The sequence below is a fragment of the Rhagoletis pomonella genome, unplaced genomic scaffold (assembly GCF_013731165.1).
Source record: "Rhagoletis pomonella isolate Grant_MI unplaced genomic scaffold, Rhpom_1.0 Rhpom_scaffold_00005, whole genome shotgun sequence".
NCBI classification, from domain to species: Eukaryota; Metazoa; Arthropoda; class Insecta; order Diptera; family Tephritidae; genus Rhagoletis; species Rhagoletis pomonella.
This window is the reverse complement of record NW_023458559.1, coordinates 58,006,843-58,030,889: the sequence shown is the minus strand read 5'-3', so window position 1 is coordinate 58,030,889 and position 24,047 is coordinate 58,006,843. Positions and strand designations below refer to the sequence as shown.

The window sequence follows — 24,047 nt, the reverse complement described above, 5'->3', positions numbered from 1 at the left end:
AAATTTAACCAATCAAAAAATCGGAAGGCAGTCGAGAAAATGAGTGGGGGAGCAACGTAAGGGAAGTAAGCGTTTTTGATGTTATGTAGTAGTAGCTAAATGAACTTGTACATACAGTCTGTGTCAAAAATATGCATACGTTTTGACGATTTTATTTATTTATATTTTCCATACCAAATTTTTCTTTTTTTTATGAAAATATAATTGATTCATCAGCAAGAACCACAAGAATACATTTTTTTAATTTCATACAAGAAATTTTCATCGAAATTTAAAATTTTTCAGTTTGATTTCTTAGAAAAATATTGAGTGTGAGGTTTGGAGGCCATTAAATTTAATAAAAATGGAAGTTTAAGTCACTAAAAATTATTGCTGATTTTTGAGAATTCTTCTGCCGAGGGTGTTGTGGCAGTTTCTTCCATATAACGCATGAATACAATCTATCTTTAACCGACTTCCAAAAAAGGAGGAGGATATCAGTGCGTCGGAATATTTTTTTTTTTTTTATGCATGTTACCGCATAACTTTGGACCACGTCAACCGATTTCAATAATTCGTTTTGCATCGGACAGGTGCTCCCATACTAATCTGGATCATTGGATCATGAAAAAATTAACGGTACTCCTAAATTTGTATATGAGAATTGAAGTCGGTTTTGTTGTTTGCTTAAAAATTTCTTGTTATATGCAAGAAGGTACGCAGCACCCTCAGCAAACAAAAATCTCAAAAATCAACGGTAATTTTTAGTGACTTTAAACTTGCATTTTAATAAATTGAATATTTTTCTAAGAAATCAAACTGAAAAATTTTGAATTTCGATGAAAATTTCTTGCATATTCCCCCCGAGTCCTGTAGGAAATTAAAAAAATGCATTCTTGTAGTTTTTGCTATTGAATGGAACATATTTTTACAAAAAAATAACAAAAGGTTTGGTATGAAAAATATAAATAAATAAAATCGTCTAAACGTCAGGATATGCATATTTTTAACGCTGACTATATGTACATACTCTGTAGGGAAACCGCAGACTAGTGAATCAAATTTCTAGTTCCGTACTAGGTCTTTATCGCCAAAAACGAACTAGTCCGATAGGAACTAGATCCCCACTAGTCTAAAATCGGCGAAAAGTGGTACTTTTAAAAAACTAATTTTTTCAGTTTTTTTCGCCAGAAATCTATATCTAAAGTGACGAATTTAGAAATAGTTCGGAACTATAGAAAAAGGGATGTAGAACGAACTAGATCTTATTTGTCGAATTTAGAACCAGTTCGGAACTATCGAAAAAGGGATGCAGCAGGGGGTTTGTTTACTTTACATGGATATGTGTTCGGCGGCTTTTTCGTTCAAATACGCTTCTATTCTGTGCTTCGCAGATGCTTTTTCATAGCTTGGTAATACAAAACTAAAATTTGTGTTAACATTTCAACATCTTGGGACAGTCTGGAATCTAAGAAATAACAGCGAGCACCTCTGCAAACTCAACTACAGCTGAAGGTATGTAAACGTACATTTCTTACAATCATTCTAACAAATTTAATTTCAAATTGAAACACATTTCTTCCAAAATAACTTAAAACCGCACACACGGAAGAACCAAAAAGATTGAAAAATCATGATAGTTTTTTCTTTCGTCTGTCGATTTTAGATCTGGTTCGCAACTATAGAATTTAGGGCTAGTTCGGAACTATCGAAAAAGGGATGCAGCGGGGGGGCAATTGACACTTCCTAGGACATCGCCATGTTAAATTCGCCAGTTGCTTGCATGCAAAAGAGATTTATCGCGAACCAGTACTGGGTCTAAATGTACTAGAAGCGCACCAGTTCAGAACTAGAGATTTTCCCCACAGGGTATGTACATACATATATGTATATGTGTATAAGTGTATACAAAAACAACTGCGTGTAGTATATTTTTAAAAATTTCAAATTTACATATTGTTTACTGTTTATTGCGCTACGTGTCTAATTGAGGCTATTTAGCTGTGTAGCCATTATTTTTAGCAGAACAAGCGAAGGCTTTTCTTCCACTCTATCGAAATTGGAAAATTTCAGAAAGACAGATTTTCACAAAAGTTTATACGAATTAATGAAAATTTTAAAAACAAAAACAAGCGGTAAGCAAGTAAATATGAAAAACAGCAAGGAAATACCCACAGTGGATATTCATACACACAAACACCTGAAGAACACTTTATTGCTACCGATTGGATACATACATATATGTATGTATACATATGAATGTACATACATACAAACAGGTCATGAAGTGGTTTTAACCAACGCAAGGTTTAATGGCGTAGGGAGTGCAACAGGAGGAGGGAGCTTGAAACAGATGTTCATCAGCAATCGAAACACATGCACACAGAGCCCCCCACACACGCACACACACAAATGAACATGAAAGTGTGTAGGTGAGCAAAGTCGATTACTCTGCGCAAAATCGAAAATCAGCTGTTCAATGCGGCCGCTGCTCGCAGTCACAGCTGACGTAAAGCGCACAACAAACGTCGGAGGTGTTCTGCACTCCGCTCGAGAGCGCTACGTATAGCAGCACCGCAGCGAATCGCTCAAAAGAAAAATAAAAATCGCTGGCGACAACGACAATAGTTCAACCACCAGCCTCATTTGTAAGCGTCAAAAGTCGGTAAGACGAGCGACCAGTGAAACACAAACGTTTCTATGAGAATGTGCTGTGCATAACAAATCGAGAGAAAAAGGAGGCAAACACTGCATCGGGGAGGCACAGCTGGAAACCTGCTTGGGCACGCATGCAGTGCTGGCAGTAGAAGCGCAGCTAACTGCGGCGTAGGCAGTACAGTTGACGACAGTAACTTCATTATCATGTCGTCATAGGGGTGCAGCGAAGCGGAATGGAAATGGTTTGCGCGGAGAAGCCAAAGAGAGCAATTGAAACAGATGTTTCGTCTTCATTTGAAAGGCATTTTTGCGAAGTTTCTAAATGCATACTAGGGATGTTGCGAATGTGGAATTTTAGACATCCGCGGATGCGAATGCGGATGTCAAGTATTTTAAAGAAATAACTTGGCTGAGTAAATTAAATAGGATATTAGGAAAATAAAGAATTAAAAGTTGATAATTTTTAATGTTTTTTTATTTAATACTTGAATTCAAAAATTGGAACACTGTATTAAAAAAAAAGTAATGTTGCTGCCTTTTCGGGTTCCAGCCTGTTTCTTAAAGGATCGTAAGGCGACAAACTTGAATAACTTAAAACTTGACAAAATTTAAATTATTTTCGACTGGCGCTGCACCAGTTGAGAAGACTTTCAGTTATATTTATTTTTTATGGTGGTGCAATAATTCCTTTCTGAGAATTTCATCGAGGCTGCAAATGTCAGGTGTATCCTCCTGACTTTCATCTTCACAATCTAGCTTCATTACAAGATCGTTGTTAAACACCATTGTTTTCCTAAAATTTCTTCATTCTCATTTTTTTTGGTTGTTTAGAATTTGTAACGCCATTAACGGTTTTCGATTTTAGTTTTTGTAATTCGTTTTTAATCCTTTCTTCAGTGACTGTTTTGAAAAATGTCTGCTTATAGCGAGGTTTCAAATAGGTCGATATGGTAAATTAATTTGTTATTTTCTACGAATGAAAATTTCTGTTTTAAAAGTCATGGCTGCCAGCCGATTATTTTAAAATCTTGTTGTATTGATATATGCACCCGTTTTTTTATAATAATTTGAATTATTGGAATCACGGACAATGAAGGTCTCAGATCTGCTTAGTTCCCAGGTGACTTCTTGAAAAGGTTCACCTATAATGAATAGCTTGTAATTCGTTTTTTAATAAGCTGAGTTCGACTTTTCCTAGTTGCAGGCAGTCACAACTAATTACTCACGGCTAGCGATACATCCAGTTTTTTCAACAGACCTTTGGCAAATAATATTCGATAGTTAAGTATATAATTCTTACCTAATTACAGGCTGTCTTTTAACGCGCAAATAGTCCATTCTCTTTATAGCTAGAGGTTGAACATTTCCGCTGGAAATGCCTTTTTGACTTTAAATTACAAAAGAAGGGGAACGTAGGGAGACAGTTTTAACGTAGCATCTTCACAGCCAAAAAATACTGGCTACAATTTGTCATTTTGTTTGCCAGATATACATTTTATCAGTGCACTTGCACAATATTCGTATTGATTATTGCGAATGCGAAAGCGGATGCCATACATACATATCAGGGTTGTTGCGGATATTCGCATTCGCATTCGCAACCACGGAGCTTCCGCATTAATTTTAACATTCGCATTCGCAATAATCAATGCGGAGCTTTTGTGCAATGCACCGATAAAACATATATCTGGCATCGTTGGAGTATTTGTGTAATAAAACTGGTCAAATGTCATATTTATCAACTTTGATAAACATTTCTTTAAACATATTATTTCTTAAGCTATATAACCGAGTTAGTTATCAATGGGCAGTCATATATGTAAGTTCCCACTTCTACTTGACTTTTACGGCGTGTTTCTTAACTTTTTACAGCTGATGACAGCAGATTGGCGAAGAGTAGAATTTTCCTCGCAAAGAGATCGAAAGAGGAAAAAGTAAAGGAACGAAAATTAGCAGAAATTTGCAATCACTGCATATACACACACACACATCTTCAAATGCATGTACAAATACTTACATTCTGCAATATTTCAATGTGTTTTGATAACGATGAACTCATTTTGTTTTATTAAAACGAATTAAAATAAACTTGCCAACTTTTTCCTTGTGCGTTTTGAACAGCTGCTTTTCAAACATATGACTGCAAATTTTTGTTGGCAGAAATTTCGCCAGCAGAAATTTGCAGCTCTCTCGTTTTTTTACGGTCTCTTTTTGGCTCTCTTCTGCAAGTTTTTTGTGTTAAGAAACGCTTTCCAGCAGAATCCAGTAAAAATTTTTAAGTTTTTCGTTGTGAAACACAGCTAATATTCTGATCCGATTCGGTTGGCAGCCACGATTTTGAAAAAAGAATTTTGTTCAAACTTTTCATTCCTGGAAAATAATAATCTTTCCATATCCACCTTAAATAGGTCTCGCTATAAGCACAAATTTTTCAAACCAGTCGCAGAAGAAATTATTAAAAATTAATTACAAAAACTAAAATCGAAAAACGCTGATGACGTTATAGGTTCCCCAAATTATGAAAGGGCTGAGAATGAAGAATTCTGTTTAAAAAGCTTTAGAAAAACATGACATATCTGGTTTGGCTTGTAAGCGCTGTTTAAACAACGATCTCATCATTATGCTAGATTTTTCAAGTGAATATGAAAATCAGGAGGATACATCCGACATTTTCATCCCCGATGCAATTCTCATTACTTTAAATCAAACATAATGTTCCAATTTTTAAGTTCAAGTTATAAATAAAATAAACATTTTTAAAAATTACTAACTTTTCCATTTTTTATTTACCTAATAACTTAATATGATTATTTCTTAAAAATAGTTGACATCCGCATCCGCATTCGCATCCGCGGATGTCTACAATTTCACATTCGCAACATCCCTAATACATATGTACATACATACAAAGGTAAGTAAGTGGGGCTAATGCGGATTATTGTATGAATTTTCTTTTAATTTGTTTTTAACTTTGATTTGTCAAGTATGTATTTTCTATTTCTTTTCTTTTTATAACCTCATTTTTAGTATTTTTATATCCATGTTCACTTTTGATTTTTTCTTTAGATTTTTAATTGTCATTCCGCTTATTTTGTCTAATTTTATATTCTTTTTTTTTATTTTTTTAATCTTGGTTAATTTTTTGTTAATTTTTCCTTTCGATTGTTTTTAATTTTTTTAGTTTTTTTTTAATGTTTTTTGAAATTTAGAGTTTTTTCAATAAGTTTAAAATTTTTCGTTACTTTTTTATATTATACTGGCAAACACCCGGCGTCTTAGCTGCGCCTCAAAATTATTTTTGTGTTGTTAAGATAAATTTAAGAAGCTTTATAGGTGAGATTTTCAAACAAATTTTCGATTTATGAAGCATTCTTTATTTTTTTATGAATGTGGGTGATAGTTATTATATTTTCTAAAGTATCTAGAAAGTAGGTTAGGTATCGACTTTCTTCAGAAAATTTAATTTATAATCTTTTAACTTGAGTCTATATATCGCGAAATAAAATTTTACAAACAGGTGGCAACCCTCCTCAAAAAAAATATTTTTGGCAGTAAACTTACCTAAACCTCTTTAATTTGATACCCATCTAGCAATATTTAATTTATCTTATCAATTAAACTAAATTAAAATTTTCAAATAAGTGGCACCCTTTACAAAAATATTTTCGGCCGTGGGCCTTTTTAAATCTCTTTCTTTTGAGAGCTATATTGCAATAATTACTTTATCGTATCAATTTACATAAACTGAAACTTTCAAGCAGGTGGCAACTCTCAAATTTTTTTCTAAATTTTAAATTAGACTTCTAGCAATACATCGGTTAAAACTGCATTCAATTACATGCATTAGTATTCGAGTGATGCGCGTACAAACATACAGACAGACAGACAAAAATTCTCAAAAATGTTGATTTGGCTTCTGGTGCTCTAATACAGACCCCCATATTAATCGGTCTGTTACAATTTGACTTTTTTATTATTTTTATTTTTTTATTATTTTTATTATTTTAATTTTATTTTTTTTATTATATTCATTTTTTTATTATTTTTAAATTTTCAATATTTTTTTTGATCTTTTTAATTGTTTCAACTTTTTGTAAGAACTTTATGGTTTACTTCTTTTTCGATGATTTTTTTCATTTTTATTTTTGTATTATGTATGTATTTTTATATTTTTTAACCAATTATGCGAGAAAAAACAATTAACCGGGGGTCAATTATGCGTGGAGTACTGTAGTAAAAAAACATTCGGCAATTTGCGCAGCCAACGTGTATGAGGGATTCGAACATGCTTTTTGGTTTTCGATTTTTTTTTTTGGAAGCAAAACGTTAAAAGTTACCAGAAAAAAATTTTAGGTAGCCTAAAAACTTATTAAGTGCTTTACAAAATTGTTTTCATTTCCAAAATCACATGTGCCTTAGCTTGATGGAGGCTAATTTAACCTATCCGAATGCACTATATTCTATGCTTAAATTAAGCTTAATGACAATTATGCTGAGCACCGCCAAAGCACAAAAAATAACAGTAAATATGTACTGAGTTACATATGTGCTTTATTTACTTGCTAGCATTTATATAACGGCTTTATTTACACTGCGCGAAACAAATTCAGCGATGTAGAAACAATGCGACATGCAAAACAGCAATTAAGGTGATGGCTCGGTCGTTGGGTCGGCCAACGAGCAAACAGGTCGACCGGCAGTCAGTTTGTGTATGCAGGTGGTAGATATATGCTCTTGCCTAATGTTTTATGAATTATAAACAACAACAAAAAAAACACAAAGACGAGATTAAACATTGTAAGGTCACTCATTTGAAATATGTACACACAAAAATTTTCCAGCAGTTGAAAGAAACATTACGTTTTTGAGCAAAGATAATGGAGGACAGATTTCGTTTCTTCTTTATAAATTTTTTGGAGAATCATGCATACATACATACATTCCGTTTGAAAAGTTGTTCATTTAGCTGACTTGTAGGACAGTTTCAAAGGGCATCAATTTCTATAATTTTTGCTTAAACAAAATACTGACTTTTCGAAAACTATATTAATACCTCCATAATTTCCAAGAAAAGTGCCGTGAAATATATAAAAATCTAGCGAAGGTGTAAACTGAAGAACTGTTAACTAAATTACCGCAATCAGGATAAACGAACTTTCGGTAAGTGGTAGCTCAGACATCCACTCAATACATTACGTCGCCTGGGTAAAAGATTGTCGTATGTTAATTTCGGCAGGTTGTGGGAAATCGCGATTGAAGTTTGGAATGCAATTTCTCAAAAACGCGAAGATAGATTTTCTCCAAAGTCTCTGAAAATGTTACTAGTTCACAAACTTCTTAAATTATTCAATTTTTAATGTGTATTGTTAATTCGTTTTCTGTTTATAAAGGATTTTCTTTAGTAAAATTTTTTCGTAAGCGTCATTTGTCCACAATTTGGCAGCACCTTTGTATGAAATGAGACAAAATGTGATCAAAATTTGTACCAAATTAACGACGCTTTTTACTTAATATCTCGGAAACTAAAGGAGATATCCAAAAATGGAGAGCGCAATTTTTAAGATATTGATTAGTTTAATATGACTGCATTACCAACTGAATTTTTACTAAATTATCGAAAAATTTGTATTTATTATCTCGGAACCTAAGGATATATCTGAAAACTGATAACACCAATCGAAAGACCTTATTTCAAAATATATAACTGCATCTAGAACTGAAAATCGTCAAAATGGAGCTTACGACAATCTTTTACCCAGGCGACGATTAAGTCTCTGTCAAGCAAACAATCAATGATATTTTAGATATTTTTGCTAAACTAAATGACAATATTTTATTGTAGTTAGTATTCTGCACAAGTACGTATGCATGTATGTATGAACGTATTTATTTAGTTGCCACATGGCACAACACTTGGCCAGCAGGCAGCTTGAATACTTTATTTTTGTCCACTTTAGGGGGTTGTAAAAAAATGCGTACGAGCTACCAACAAAATTGGTAACTAGTATCGATTGCACTACAAATTGAAGAGGCTTAAGAATGGTGGAGAAGACCTACAAGTACGGCGTAGTTTCACACCTTTCCGGTTGAATTGCAATATAACATTAGCTGGAAGGGTGGTGAGAGGCGGCAGACCTGCTAAAAACAATACAAAAATAGAATGAAAACAAATTAGGATTACCACTTAGTGGGACGAGGTAGACGAAGAATATTTTTAGAAAGGTTTACTGAAAAGTCGAACGTTGCATTTTGGTAGGATTAAAGGACTAAAGGTATAGAAATGGGCTTGTGATATTCGATTTTTATTAGAGTAAAAGGATATGGAGAAATAATTTTTCAAAGGGTTTTCAAAAAACTTCACTTTTTTTGTTTCCAAAAATTTTAAACATGAAATAATTTTAAAGGATTTGGAAAAATTTAAATTAATTTCGGTTTCGATCATACACGGTGACGGTGACCTGCATGGGTTTGAGCTGTACTTAGTTTATGAATTAAAAAAATATTTAATTTTTATGAAAATTTTTCAGACAAAAAATAAAAAATAAATAAAAGCATGTGTAAAGAAAAAATTACAAAAAAAAAATAAAAATAAAGCGTGGGTAAAGAAGAAATTTAAAAAATAATAATAATAAAGCATGTGTAAAGAAAAAATTAAAAAAAAATAATAATGTTAAAGCATGTGTAAAGAAGGAATTAAAAACAAAAAAATAATAAAGCATGTGGAAAGAAAAAATTACAAAACAAATTTAAAAAATCGGAAAAATTATAAACAAAAAGAATCCACAGAAAATATTGAGGAAATCTTTTAGAGAAGGAAGGGAATTTTTAAGCAAAAAACAAAACCGACTTCAATTCTCATATAAAAATTTATTTATTCATATTTAAATTTCCTTTAAAAGGGGAATTTTAGAAATCGGTTAACGTTGTCCAAAGTTATAGGGTAACATACATAATTAAAAATAAAAATTATTCCGACGAATTAATAACCCCTCCTCAAGGAAATAATTTTAAATAAATTGTTTAAGAAAAGTATTTTCACTAAACATCTATTTAAAAAATATAGTATAGTAGAGCGAAAAATAATAACAAAACCCTCAAATCTTTAAGAAAAATATTTTTAGGAAAGTTTTCCAGCACACAATTTTCAACAAAACAATTATTAGACAAGTTTAAATACGCTTTTCGTATGAACTAAAATTTTCATATTTTTGTGTAGAAAAATTTGTATTACAAAAATTTCCTCTCCCCCTTTTCATTTACCTACAAAAACAGGTGACCGTCTCCTCCACATCTAATGGCAGAGAGAGCTGCGTTGCGGCTGTGCCACCATTCCGCTGCGGCACAGCACGTCCAGGAACATGATGACGCGACGACGTCGAGGACGACGTATTCAGGAACGAGGAACCCGGAAATATTGAGGATGACCCATTCGCGGTTGACCTACCGGAGGCCAAGGATGAGGACGACGGTGTCTGCGGCACTGAATCGGATGCATCCGAGGCCAAAGGCACCGCGGAATAGCGTACGAGTATGGCGCGGCTGACACGATTACCGCCCGTCAAATTGGAGAGAGCCCAATTCATGGTGAAAGAAAAAGTTACGAACAGTAAAAATGAAAAGGACACAAGCCGTACGAGCGAAGTGCGAAATATGCGGCACAACTGCGGGTAGCAACGACGGAAATAATTTTTGGTCCTTAGTTTTGCTAGCTGGTGGCAGCAACATGCAGAGGCAACAAACCGCACGAAATTGCCAAACGCGACTGAAATCTAAAAATCGCGATTTCATATACAAAACCAGCTGCTCAGCCGGCCAAGCTAGTGAAGTTAGGCAATAAAGCCAAGCGTGTGCATTGCTGCTTGTGTGGAAAGCGCAATATACTTATGTATATTGGTGGCATTTGATGGTAGAGAAAATTACGCCTGACGAAAAACTACATAAAATAATCCGGGAAAATAAAACAAAGGCCGGAAGGAAAATTCGCTGCGAGGACGGTGGTTTATTTCAGCGAAATTGAATTTTTTTTAATCAAAATGTTGGAGTTTTCTTGTGAAATGTATATTAAATGATGTACTTGGAAAAAATTGAAACAAAACAAAAGAAAAAAAGAAATATAAATAAAATAAAATAAATGTCAAATAAAATCAAACAAAGTGAAGCACAATGATTTAATTGAAGAAAATAAACTTAAATGTTTTTCAGATTTAAAAATACATTTTTAATGTAATATAATATTAGAATTATAAAACTGTTTATTTAGTAAAGATTTGTATAAATTTAAATAATTTAATCTACATATTTAATTAAAACTTAGAAAAATTAAATTTGAGCTTTTTTTAATTAAAAACTAGTACAGAATTTTTTCAAAATAAATTTTTGCTTACTTTTTGAAATAAAATTTTTTATTTTTTTGTTTCAAAATAAAATTTTTGTGTTTAAAAATAAAATTGTTTGCTAATTCCTTCATCAAAACGTTTATTTTTATATTTTTTACTTAAATTAGAAAAAATAAGTTGAACCTTTTTGATTTTGAATAAAACTGACATTTAATTTAATTGGAAGGAAAAAACAATTTTTAATTCAATTCATGAAAAAATCCTGAAAGCAACACACTGTGCACGTACAATTCCTGATCACTCGGGGGGCCAATCCCCGGTGGCCACCGTGGTCGAAACTCAGGCAAAAGTGCATTTTAATGGCCAACAACAAAAACAATAACAAACAACAAGCAACAAAACCATAAACGGCCCCAAACCGCCAGCATTTGTGGCATTTGCACGCATGCAATGGAAAAATGGTTTCGAAGTGCCTGCAACTAGAGCACGCACCCGCCTTCGCTTAGAACCTTCATTTAAAAATGAAAATAAATTAAATTCCGATGGGCCGCATTGCTACAGCTGCAGGCTGAGTTTGTTATTGTTATTGCTGGTATTGATATTTGCTATATTTTTTTATTCTTTTTTTTACTAGAAAATCAATCTCGCACGCAAGCGAAAGTGATTTCCTAGGCGCTTTTCATGGGCCAATGCAACGTTTGGTTGTAATATATGTATATTTGCGTACATGGGTCTGGGTTTGAGTATCATCAGTGTATGTGGATGGCTCGAACGCAGAACCTCTGGCCTACAACATTTTCTTTGTTTTCGCACTGCCGTCGCCTAATTTAATTAAAGTTTGTTTAATGTTTTCTCAAGGTTTCACACCTCCTCTGCCTGTGCATCCACCCACTCACGTTGCGCCTATCAGCTCTAAATAAACAACAATATAAGCCCAGCAGTTGCTTACTCAGCGCATGCATGTCATTTCATTTTCAATTTGCAAGTTGCCATTTGCAATTGCACTCACCTCCGCGAGCTTTCGCTGCTATCCACATTGCTTGACGTCAGGCGAATTGCCTATGATAATTGTTGTTGTTGCCGTTGCCGTCGTAGTGTCATAAAAATGTGTTGCAACGAGTCTTTGGTCTCTGTGTGGTAGGACCAATGCAGCTGTTTGATATATGTACATACTTGCCTACTACTTAGTGAGGTGATGTGTGAGGTTTTATAACTAAGTATTATTGTTGTTGTTGTTGCTGCCGCATGACAGTTGTTGCCAGTGTTGAAAATCAATAGCTTACCATTTGCACTGCCTGCTGCCGACACAGACTGATATCCGACACTCGGTGGCAGCAAGATAATCCACACACACACACGGCGGAGTCGCCTACTTCTTTGGCCAACAAAAATCTCTTAGCTGCTCAGAGTGCCAATGATGAGATGCCTGGGATTGAAGCTGTACCTCTACGGCTGTCACTGACAGCCATGCGGACGAAGGTATGTGCATATCATCGTACAAAACCGCGTAACAACAAAATGCAAAATCGCGTATCAAGATAATGCGAAACCGCGTATGAGAGGTTCCATAAATATTTTGTAGAGGGTAAAAACACTCACATTTCAAAATGGTTCCCTTTTTTATAAACCAATCGAATTTCTGGCTAGTATATTTCAGGACGAATGGATAAGGATTGAGCCACAAGAGCTTGTGTGAGCAAATCCAATTTTTGGTAGCAAATGTCAGTTACGCGGTTTTGCAGAATGACGATACGTGGTTTTGTACTTTAAACAACGATATATACAATGTGACATGTGGCATAATTCGGCCACACATGCTCGAGGAGGCATATCGGCAGTCACATACATATATATGCATATAAATATATGCATTTACTGCTGGCTGTAATATATCACACTTAGTCCATTTGTTATCTATTGCCTCACATTATTGAAATTTCTTTATTATTCTTTGCGGCAGCAAAGGATTTTCTGTGTCACCGTTGATGGTTGGCCTCTTTTTGCCATTCCGTTTCCAATTATGCAGATTATAAATAAATAGACATGCCAGTGATGCCCCCTCGGTCCTCCTCTTTCACTTCCGGGTTTTGCGGCAACTTTCATAGATATTGAAATTCTGTATGTGCGTTTGTATGTGTGGATTTGGAGCGCTAAGAATTTACCTTTTACTTTTGTCAACTAATGAATTTTTAAAGAGGCAAAGGACATTTTTATTTCATTTTTTTGGCATGAATATGCAAAATTCGCTCGTAAAGACTAAGTGGTTAATGCAGTGGCTGTCGAGGTGGCTAGCGGAAGTCAGACGGTAGGAAAAGTAAATTTGCATGTCAAATAGAATTGAATATTAGAATTGGAAAATGTAAAAACGCTTTTAGGAAAAAATTTAAAAAGCTTGTGTGGTCTGGGTAGCATGTAGAAAAAACTACCATCGAACAAAATGAAATTTATTTAGAAGTATGAAAAGTTGATATACTTAATATTGAGAACGGAAACTACGGATTCCCATGCGCAGTGATGAGATGTGGACTCCACCCTATCGGAGCCCCTGATTAATTCTTGTTCTAGGCCCAGAAGATTACGCCCAAGAGTGTAGACATCTGTTGACTACTCCGACAATTCGCCGCTCATCGATTTAGTCTTCATGTTAGCGAGGATTTCTCATTGCCCTCCCGTAAATTGACAAACGACGTCGGGAGACTTTCGAACGCTTTCGACCGGTTGTGCTTAAAATGCGGGTGTTGTAAGCAGAGTGTCCAGATTTGGCGATTTCGCGCCAATTTGGCGATTTTTTTTGATATTTGCGCGTAGAAATTTAGAAAATCGACATTGGCGATTTTTGCGGATTTTTTCCTTCAAATAAATTTTTTCCAACTATAAAAAATGTGGTGATTTCCGAAATAGCTATCACTTCTACCATTTTTTCAAATTATTGTTGCTTCTCCACAATAAGTTTTAATTAAAAAACGGCCTCGAGCTCAATAAAAATCGTTGAATATAATTATAAAAATATACAAAACTTAGTTTTCCACGAACTACATGATAAACTGGACTTAAAAAGCATATTAAAAAACTGTCAAAATGTTTAATCACCCTACTTAATTGAAGAACTTTTGAAACGATTACCTGCCAATTCACTATTTGACTTCGAAGGAAATAAAAGAAGCAGAAACTGAATATTTAAATCTTTTAACTTTCCCATGGAATAACTTTTCTCAGAACCATTCCATCCGACCCTGGAGAATTTTGGATAATTGCTTATGGACTGAAAACCGCAGCAGGCAATAAAATGTTTGGAAATATTTATATCTTAGTTTGGGTTGAATTCATAACCCAAACTAATATTCGAAATAGGATGAGGTTGGAAAGCCTTAATTAAATAGTTCGAATAAAGTGTTATATGAAGGCTAATAGTTTATATTACAAAACGTTTTCAATATCAAACAGTAAGTATGTTATCAAGGTTGAATAGCTCAACAACACAGAAATGTAAATCATTCAGACACTGAAGGTGATTTTGAAGAAATTGTGGAAATAGCTGATCTCGCCTTATTATAGGTTTTTATTTAATTTTTAGCGCCGAGCTCTTAAAAGCGGATTGTGTGTGATTAATCAATTAATTTGAGTTATAATAAATTTAATAATTGCGCAGTCCTATTGCAAAATGTGTTGAAACAAATATTTTTAAAGAAAATTGTTTGTACATCACTATTATATAAGTGATTTGTGTTATTTATTATTACCCTCTGAAGGTATTATATTAATTTTGGTTCTTTTTTATAAAGCAATCACATTTCTGGCTAGTATATATCAGGACGAATGGATAAGGATTGAGCCAAGAGCTTTTGTGAGCAAATCCAATTTTTGGCAGCAATAATGGCGGTTTTGCAGAATGACGATATGCGGTTTTGTACTTTAAACGACGATATGTAACTTTATATACAATAAAAGTTTAATAAGAACAATTCTGTGTGCATACATTTGAAAAAGACGTTTTTGAGTAGGAAATGACGTTTTTCCAGACCAAGAGGGACGTTTTCTCATGCGGAAGACCTGCTAACACTGCTCCTTACCCAAGTTATTTGCAATAAATAAATTTTTAAATAAATTTAAGTTTGTTTTCGCATTATTGTACAACAAATTCTTAGTGTACGCCCTTAATACTTTGAAATGCAAATAAATTGTTGGTAGAACCCACAATCCCACTCTAATAAAACTAATAAAAATCACTTCAAATTCATAAATCACGCAGCAGTGAAAGTTCAATTGAAGGTTAAGTATAAAATCAGCAAACTAAAAAAAAAAGAAAAAGCCAGAGACAAACACAGATTGCCCGCAGATTAGAGACAGAAGCGAGCACGAGGTCAACGCATTGAAAACACTTAAGAGCCAGCAGTGATGTGGTTATGCGGCATACAAAGGATTTATTCGGATATAGAATGACCTTCAGACGAGTGAAATGACAAGGTAAGTAGCTAAAAAAAATAGATCAGTGAGAGCGATGAAAGGGCGAGATGGTGATAGGTTTTATTTTAATATTTTAAAGGGCATAAAGATATGTATATAATAATATTTATGAGTTACTAAGAATGTTACGAGTAGCTTGAGTCACTACAGAGTCAAAGTGAAATCCAGTTAAATGAGTTCTGCTTGAATAAACCACTGGCTAGCAATAATAAGCAACAAATAAAAGCGTATTCGTTGCTATTGATTATATCTATTTGTATCTTTTATGTTTACGTGTATTCTTGTATAGCATTATTTAACTGCTAAAGAATTTTTACAACTACTCAATTAAGTACCTGTATGTAAAGCAAAAAAAAGACGGCAATTGCAAATAAGCTTTAAAACTTTTATACTTTAAATCCGCGCAAGCAGTAATTCCGTATAATTAAGATTGCGCTGATAACGGCAGCCCAACACGGCTGGCAATTAATTAACTCTGATGCGAGAGTAGTTAAGCGGCGAGCGAACAGCTACTGAAAGCGCGTACGCTCGCTGTCCTCTGCACCCGCTTTAGGATATCAATTAATAATTAACATTAAATAATGTATTTAAACAATTCAATGTTTAACAAGTTTCGCATTCACAATACATTGCTGGCACAATTGCGATTATCAGAGCGACAACAAAAGCAGTACATGTAATAAATGTAGAAAAATTAAAAACAGAAATCGTGCGCGCCTGTTTACCAGCAAGTCAATGAACTGATAAAAGTCGTACGACTCTGTTTCTCATTTCTGTTCTGGGACTGAGACTGGTGCTAAGACGAGCAGGGAGTAGGCGACTGACGGTATACGTGCTGGAAGTTATGCTTATCTTAAAATTATAAATAAATAATAAATAGTTAAGCGAAAAGCAATGTAGTTAAACGTTGTTGTTGTGTTTCGGGCTGCATTGCACTATCTGTGGGGGCAGCAACGCACAGCTATGCATGCTCATTTATATGCATGAAGCTTAGTCAATTAGCGGTGAGCTTAAAAAGTAGGTGGAAATAGTATGTCATACGTAGCATTAAGTGACAGTTGAGATAGAAATGTATCGCAAATATTTATTGAACGACCGATGCTGTAATTGGCTCCCCCTGAAAATGTTTAAATTTTTGCTACAAAGCGTGGTTCAGCACAGCAAAAGGAGGGGTATGGGGATAAATAATTACGTCGTTTTGGGGCGTATTATGAAATGTTGTTGTTGTTGTCGTTTTCGTTACTGTATAAGCGTTCCTAATCGTTCTCGCCCAAATAGATGAGCGATTTCGTGTGACTTATTTTTGCCGTCACTGGTGCTGCAGTATTTACTATCGACTGACTGATCGTTTTGCACGTTGCCAGCAGGTGCTCCCGGTGAGTGACTTGGTTTCTCTAAACGTAGTTTTTTGCGATCACAGCACGTTTCAGATTTCAACAAACGATTGACGTCCACACAGATGATTGGTTATCCACCAAGTATAGGAGGCTTCCGTGATGGTTGGCATAGATAGCCGTGTGAAATGGCAGTACAACCGCGCGACACAAAAAGCGTTCCAGAATCCATGCTTGGGTTCGACTAGTTTTTGAGGCTTATTAAGGCTGGCCATTATGGATTTTGCAATTGATAAAAGAGAAGTTATGGGTCTGTATGATTCTCCTGCGTACGGCGTCTTCTACCATGGCCTTAAATGCTTTGGCGTTGTTGACAGATGCCTACGTCTAACTGCGTGTTGGTTTGGAAAGTATGACTACTAGTATGTATTGTGTGCCATCAAACAACCGTAAAATAATTTTGAAACTGTAAATATAGTCCCGAATTAGTCGCCTACTTGTACAGCCATAAGTCATTTTCTTCACCAGCCAAATTTCGCTCATTTCGAGACAATGTAATACATCATGTCATTCGGTACCTGCAACCGACATCAAAATCTGTTCAGCCTTACAAATCAGAGCACTTAAAATAAATGAAGTTATTAATTATATATATACAAACAAGTGACCTTTTTCGTCAGAGCCAAAGAAAGCACTTCGCCCATTCAGCCTACCACACGCCATCACCTTTACCACATCGCAACCCCCGCAAACATGAGTCTTCCAGTGAAGCAGTGCGTAACAAGAAATTGTTTGTACCCCAAACAAGTAAACATACAACAAAACGCATTGCAAATGGCCAACAGACAGCAGAGCAAAATAAAGCGCCACGATTGAGAAATCAATGAAATAACATCGATTTCCCGAACACTGAAACTGAAAAAAGCGTGCGAAAAAATTAATACAGAACAAAATAAGCAGACACACAATTTGATGATACCATAGGCCAACATCCCAACGCACATGGGTACGGTTTTGAGTTTAGAATCCATCGGCAAAGCTACACTGATTAGGTTGGGGAAGCGACAAAGTTGTCAAAAGGGGTACGACGCATAGCTACGTGAATAAGTGGGTGAACGACGTGGAAAATGTAATGAAATGAAAAATGACATAGTGTGGCAGTACATAGCTTTTAAATATAAATAAGCAAATATATGGGAAATGCATAAAACTAAAATACCAACAAAGACAACGTTGCGGCAAGTAACGGTGGGCAATAGCAGCAGCAGGACAACACGCAAAAACAGCAGAGCCAGCAAGATTACTAGTGGCTGCTTGGCACTTTGGTGAAGCAGTGGCTGAATTAGAGGCAAATTTGTTGAAATGAGGGCAATTGGCAAGACGCCAACTAAGCGACGAAGCAATCGGCAAAAGCGGACAGGCCGTCACATAAGAACATACATATAGCTTGCACAGCAGCCAAAAAACGAAAACGTTCAAAGTATTCGGCTATGAAATGGTACATCATTTTGTGCAAGCAAATATGTGTCCAAAAGCAACGGCTGACGTGACTGTGGAGTGATATAGACTGTTGACATGGGGACCGACAACTTTAGAGTGGATTTTGACAGAAGCTACTTAGACTACTTTTGTCCAATACTGCAAAACAACGGTGTATGAGATAATTTTCCAAGACATCATTTGAAAGAGAACTAGTTAGTATATATATATATATATATATATATCTTGTAGGGTAGTTCATGAAAATGTATTTTTAAGGCTATGTATTTCGGATCAGTATAGTAACATTGATATGCTGCTAAATTAATACCGAAATAAAAAATTAGAGCACTTACCCCATTAACCAATCGACGGTGTCTCGCAAATATTCCGGTATACGCTCCAGTTTGACGGCTGTTCCGGTGCTCTTGGGTGAAAAAAATATTGAGTTTGCAGCTAGAATTGGCTGTTTGAACTGGATGTTTTGCGTATTCAGAACCTGGCACCTTTACTCAAAACGGTTGAACTGCTCTAAAATGGCCAGTAAAGTTCAACTTCGAAAGCCCGTATCACTTTCGATTACCTAAACCAGCTGTGGCGTATGATTTATTTTGTATTTAAGGGGTGGGAGTTCACAAATAATGTTATAACTACAACCACCACCAATACTAGCACTGATCAGCCACCTCAGAGCAAGTTTTTAACTTGAGCCACCAATAGCTTAGCCGAAAACGCGAAAATTTGTACGCGTACACGCAGTTTTATCTTTTTTTATCTCACTTTGCAGAATTTGTTCACTTGTTTTCCAAACATAAATAATATTGAATAACCGAAAGAAAATAAATTGTGAAACACTTTTTCCCACTGCAACCACTTTTCTGGTTTTCTGTCACTCGCCACTTGCCTCTTTATCAACGTTTCCTTTTGCACTGCTTTTTACAAGGTTGCTTCAGGAGGAACGTGCAAAAATGTCCTAAACCTGTTTCAGCGCCAAGGCGAATTCATAAATGAAATGCAAAGTGCGGTAGCGTAAAAGAGAGCGCTATCGTTATCCAGTGCGAATTTTATGCAAGAATGTTTCAGTCCCACCAACGACGCTATGACGAGGTCATCTGTAAACGGCAAACAGCTGATCGCGAAATTTTTTTATTTATGCATACAATTTTCATACAAAACCAAATTGAATTCAATTTGCAGAGAAATTGAACTGCGCTTTACCAAGCAATCTCCTTTTCTCAATAAAAGTATTTTGCGCACTGGAATGTGGTGCTATTTTTAGCAGGAGATCTAAGCGCCCACAATGTTTGGAGTACATATGAAAACAAACTGGCACTCTGCTATTTATAGAACTACGACGCTTTTATCAACGAATTATGCACCCAACTGGGATAATTGCTCGAACTTCGCGCACCCCACAATACAAGGCAAATTTTGTCCTTCAGCGAATATACCAGCAAATCCTGTTTCTGTTTGCACTTTTTATCACGAATTATTGCACATTATTTTTCCACTCTTCCTCGCTCAAAATACATCGTACAGCCAATTGGACTCGTTAATCGCTTCTATCTACATTCCGCTGTTTTTCAACAGTTCTGCAGTTTTTTTTAAATTTATTATTTTAAAATTTAGTTGCTGGCTATCCAATATTCACAGAAATTTGCAACTCAACAACAACACGGCAAGAGATAAATGAAGCAAGGCGAATTCGTATTGCAATGGCGAAAAATGTCCCGAAGTATTGCCATGTCAAAGTAGAATAACAACCCATGAACCAACGACTACAGTTCACCTAATCAGAAATCAATGTATTTGTAATCGATTTTCAGAAAAAAAGTTTTCGTAGCGTTTTTGACGTTTTTCGGTTTTGTTTACACCGTCTTCTACCTCTTCGTAGTGATTTTTTAACGATTGAATGTGTTTTCTGCAGCGATTAGAGCTGTAAATCGATACCGATAGTCGGCCCATTCGATGTTTTCGATAATTTGCCTTGAAAGTTTTGTTTACTTCATGAAGAAAATTCCCAATCGTAGAAAAACAAATCGCTTGTTAACTTAAAATTAACGGTATGTATTACAAAAAATTTTCATCATTGCATAGACCTCACTCCAAAATTTGCGGAAATGTCCATATTTCAAGCGTGGGCTACAAAAACCCAAATCATTGTACAAATAGCCGAACCGTACCCCGTTTTCCTCATGATTATTTATCCATTCAAAGGAAATACAAGGATCCTCAAAATTTTACTAACCCTGTCTTATGCGGTATTTTTGCTGCATTTAAAATGCAACATTTAGCACTTTCGAACATATTTTTGTACATTTACGCGAGTTCGAAATCGTATGCTTTTGACAAACAGCCGTGTTCCAGTCGCTTATTCAGATCCGTATCTATTAGAGCTCTCGATTTTGTTCGCACATTTTCAAACAGCCCGGGTATATGAGCAGCGAGTACTCGCACACTTGTTCAGTGCTCATTACTCGAAAATTTTCGAGCATGAGCTCGAGCAACTCGAGTTTTTTCGAGTAATTTGAGCAATGTTTTTTTTTATTCTATTGACATTTTTGGTAGCAACTTTTTAAATTTTTCAAATTATTGATATATAATGCAAAGATTGTTAGAAATTCAAATAAAAAAATGCATTTAATGAACAATGGTAGGTTTTATTGATTTATATAACCTGTATTAAGGTACATACATATGTATACATATTTAATAAATATTTTAGTAAAAGGGAACAACATTTAAAACTATGTTAACAATGAAAGAATTGTTTTTAACATTAGTAGAAGTTTAATTTTTGTGTTGTTTTTCGTACATGTTATGAATCTAAATATTTTTTATTTTGATTTAAAAATATTAGCAAATTTACGTTTTCGGGCTAGTGAACTTCTTTTTGCGGTCACTATATTACCAGCAGTAGAAAAGCAGCGCTCTGCACTAGCTGATGTGGCTGGAATTGACAAATACTGCATTGCAGTTTTGGAGAGCTCTGCATATTTCGCTTTACGATTTTTCCACCATTCAAAAGGATCTTCGTTGTAACCAATTTGAATTTCTGCAATGTACTGATTAAGTTGTGACTCTAAATTATTTTCTAAACTATTGCATGATTTTTTAAAAAATAAGTCTAACTTTGATAATTTTGAATTTTGAACATTTTCATTAACTAAATTTTGCTCTGCTTCTTGAAGGTTTTGATTTTCTAAAATTTCCTTAATTTGCTCTAAAACTGAGTCCTTCATCCGTGCAGTTTCGTGGTGTAAATTTTTGTATCGTGGATCAAAAAAACTTGCAATCATCCTTGGGGATACAATATTGTTATCAGCATCCAACTTAAACCGTTTTTTTAAGTCAACTACTACATCTTCTTTTAATTGCTTTACCATATTAGAGTCCTCATCTTTCAGATTGAAGTGGGACTCAATTAAAAATTGTACCATTGGTCGTACAACAGATGTAGGTGAATGGTTCTCTGAACATAGCAATTCAGTTAATGTATGTGCTGATTCCAAAACTTCGCATAACTTCTCAACTTGCAACCATTCTTCTTCATTGATTTCCAGTTTTTGGGCGAATGTGGGAGTAGTTAGCTGCCTATCAGAGAGCACGCTAAGCATAGGCTGTCGATTATATAAAATTCTTTTAAACATGAGATATGTCGAATTCCATCGTGTGTTGTTCTTTTGCAACAGCGATAATTTACTTAATCCTAATAAATTTTGGTTTCTGTACAAAGCATTCAAAGCGGTGGAAGAATGTTTGAAATGGCTAACTACTTTGCTAATTTTGGTTATTAAATTTTGAATTTCTGGGTTTCCCAAAGCTTTGTTTATACTTAATTGTAGAGAGTGGGCCGAACAACTTAATTCTGTTTTAAACTTAACAGCATTTAGATCACTCACTGCGCTAATTATATTAGCAGCATTATCAGTGACGATAGCTGACACCTGCTTAATAGACCATTCATTTAATATATCTATAATTTTGTCTCTAATGTTATCCGAGGTATGTTTCTCACAAAGTTCCAAAGTATCTAAATTGAAGGTATGCATTGAAAAATTTTGATGAAATATTGTAGCCATTATTGTCAAGTAGGAATTTTGCGAGACTGAAGTCCACAAGTCGCAAGTTAACGATATTGATATCGATTCTTTTATATAACCCATGAATTTAGTTCTTAGCTTGTTACTTAAAATTTCTAATCTTCTCTTCATGGCTTCTTCCCCCAATGTTTCATATCCTGGAGCAATAACTTTCATAAATTCTTTAAATCCATTGCTTGAAGTAAAGGAAAGGGGTAGCTGATTAGTTGCTATTAATTTGGCAGTTGCTAAATGAATGTCTTCGGTTTTTTCTTTTACGATACTCTTTAAATATGCATCGTTAGCAAATTTTTTCTTCCCTTCGCTTGGACCGGCTACATCGTTGTCACTACAAATTTTTCATATATGTAAGTAAAATTTAATTCTTTATTTTTTACAACTCTTACTTTAAGATACTTATTGCGGTGGGTGAGATAAAGGTCCTGTCTATATCACTTAATGCTACTTACATAAAATCTGCATCGTTTGATAACGAATGAATTTTATGCAAATGCCGCTGCAGAACCGTGGTGTTGCCGCCAGAACAATTGATAAAATTGTTGCATATATTACATTGTGCCCGAGCCCCATCTCTAGACGCATAACGCCACACCCAACTTTTATGGCGATACATTGGTATTTAATAATACAATTTATTTAACATGAATTAGAAAGCAGCTGCTGACAACTACAATTTACAAATTTTCTTTTGTTTATGAAATTGTTCAAAAACTCGAAAATTTTGAACAAACATTGAGCAGTTGAGCAATGAACGAGTTTCGAGCCAGTATCGAGCTACTCGCATTGCTCGATACCCGGGTATCTAGAGCTCTAGTATCTATTACGATCAATTCTCACGCCGAAGATAATCTGCAAAAAACCCTACTGAAAAGGAAAAAATAATTTTTGAACCAAAAATTCAACACAAAAACTTTAATTGTTTTAACCATAACCGAACATTTGTTGGTATATATATTCAATTATCGGTGCTGTCGATTAAAACTTCCTCACTTAATTAGGAAACAAAACAAACAGATTTGACCACAAATTGATACAGATTTCTATCAGCATCACATCGATGTTAAATTTGCTTAACCTTTCTTTATCCATATAATGTAAAATAATAAATGAAATCTCGATCGGCGATCACTCGCGTAAATGTACATTTGCTTAATTAGATAGCATGAACGCTCTTCGAAAACATATGTTCTAAGATGCTAAATGTTAAATTTTCAATGCAGCAAAAACGCTGCATAATGGGCTGTTTTTGCTTACTCGTAAAAGCACATTTAGCGCATTTAGCTCTAAATGTTCATTTATCCATACAAAATTCGTCACCTAAATGCAACTCCATTTTTGCATTAAGAATCTAAATGCTAAAAGCAACCCGGTGATCTTCAAAAATTTCCACGAATCGAAAATGTGGTGCGTTCCAGAACGTCTACGATTTGCAGGATTTATTCCAAAGCCGTTCCCGTACGCCACGTTCACATAAGGTTTATTAAAGGTGAAAATAGCTGTTGCTGTAAAACCTGCAAATCCTGCAAATCGTAGGCGTTCTGGAATCGTGAAGTACGGGTTTAATGAGAAAAAGTGGCCACATTGCTTTTCGCGTATACAGTTGCTAGCTGCGTTTCAGTGATCGCCGATAGAGATTTCATTTATTATTGTGGCGAATACTGCGGCAACACAAAGCGAACAACGAGAAATAGGCA

At 34.9% G+C, this 24,047-nt stretch overlaps 1 protein-coding gene across 1 annotated transcript in view; it reads right to left on the bottom strand.

Moving 5' to 3' along the window:
• The window catches only part of LOC118739313 (MOB kinase activator-like 2), a 157,089-nt gene extending 137,162 nt beyond the window's left edge, over positions 1–19,927 (bottom strand). Inside the window, exon 1 of the mRNA XM_036470565.1 lies at positions 18,607–19,927. The gene's annotated coding sequence lies outside the window, so the exon portion shown is untranslated. The remainder of the gene's footprint in view (positions 1–18,606) is intronic.
• Between the last annotated feature and the right edge of the window lie 4,120 nt (positions 19,928–24,047).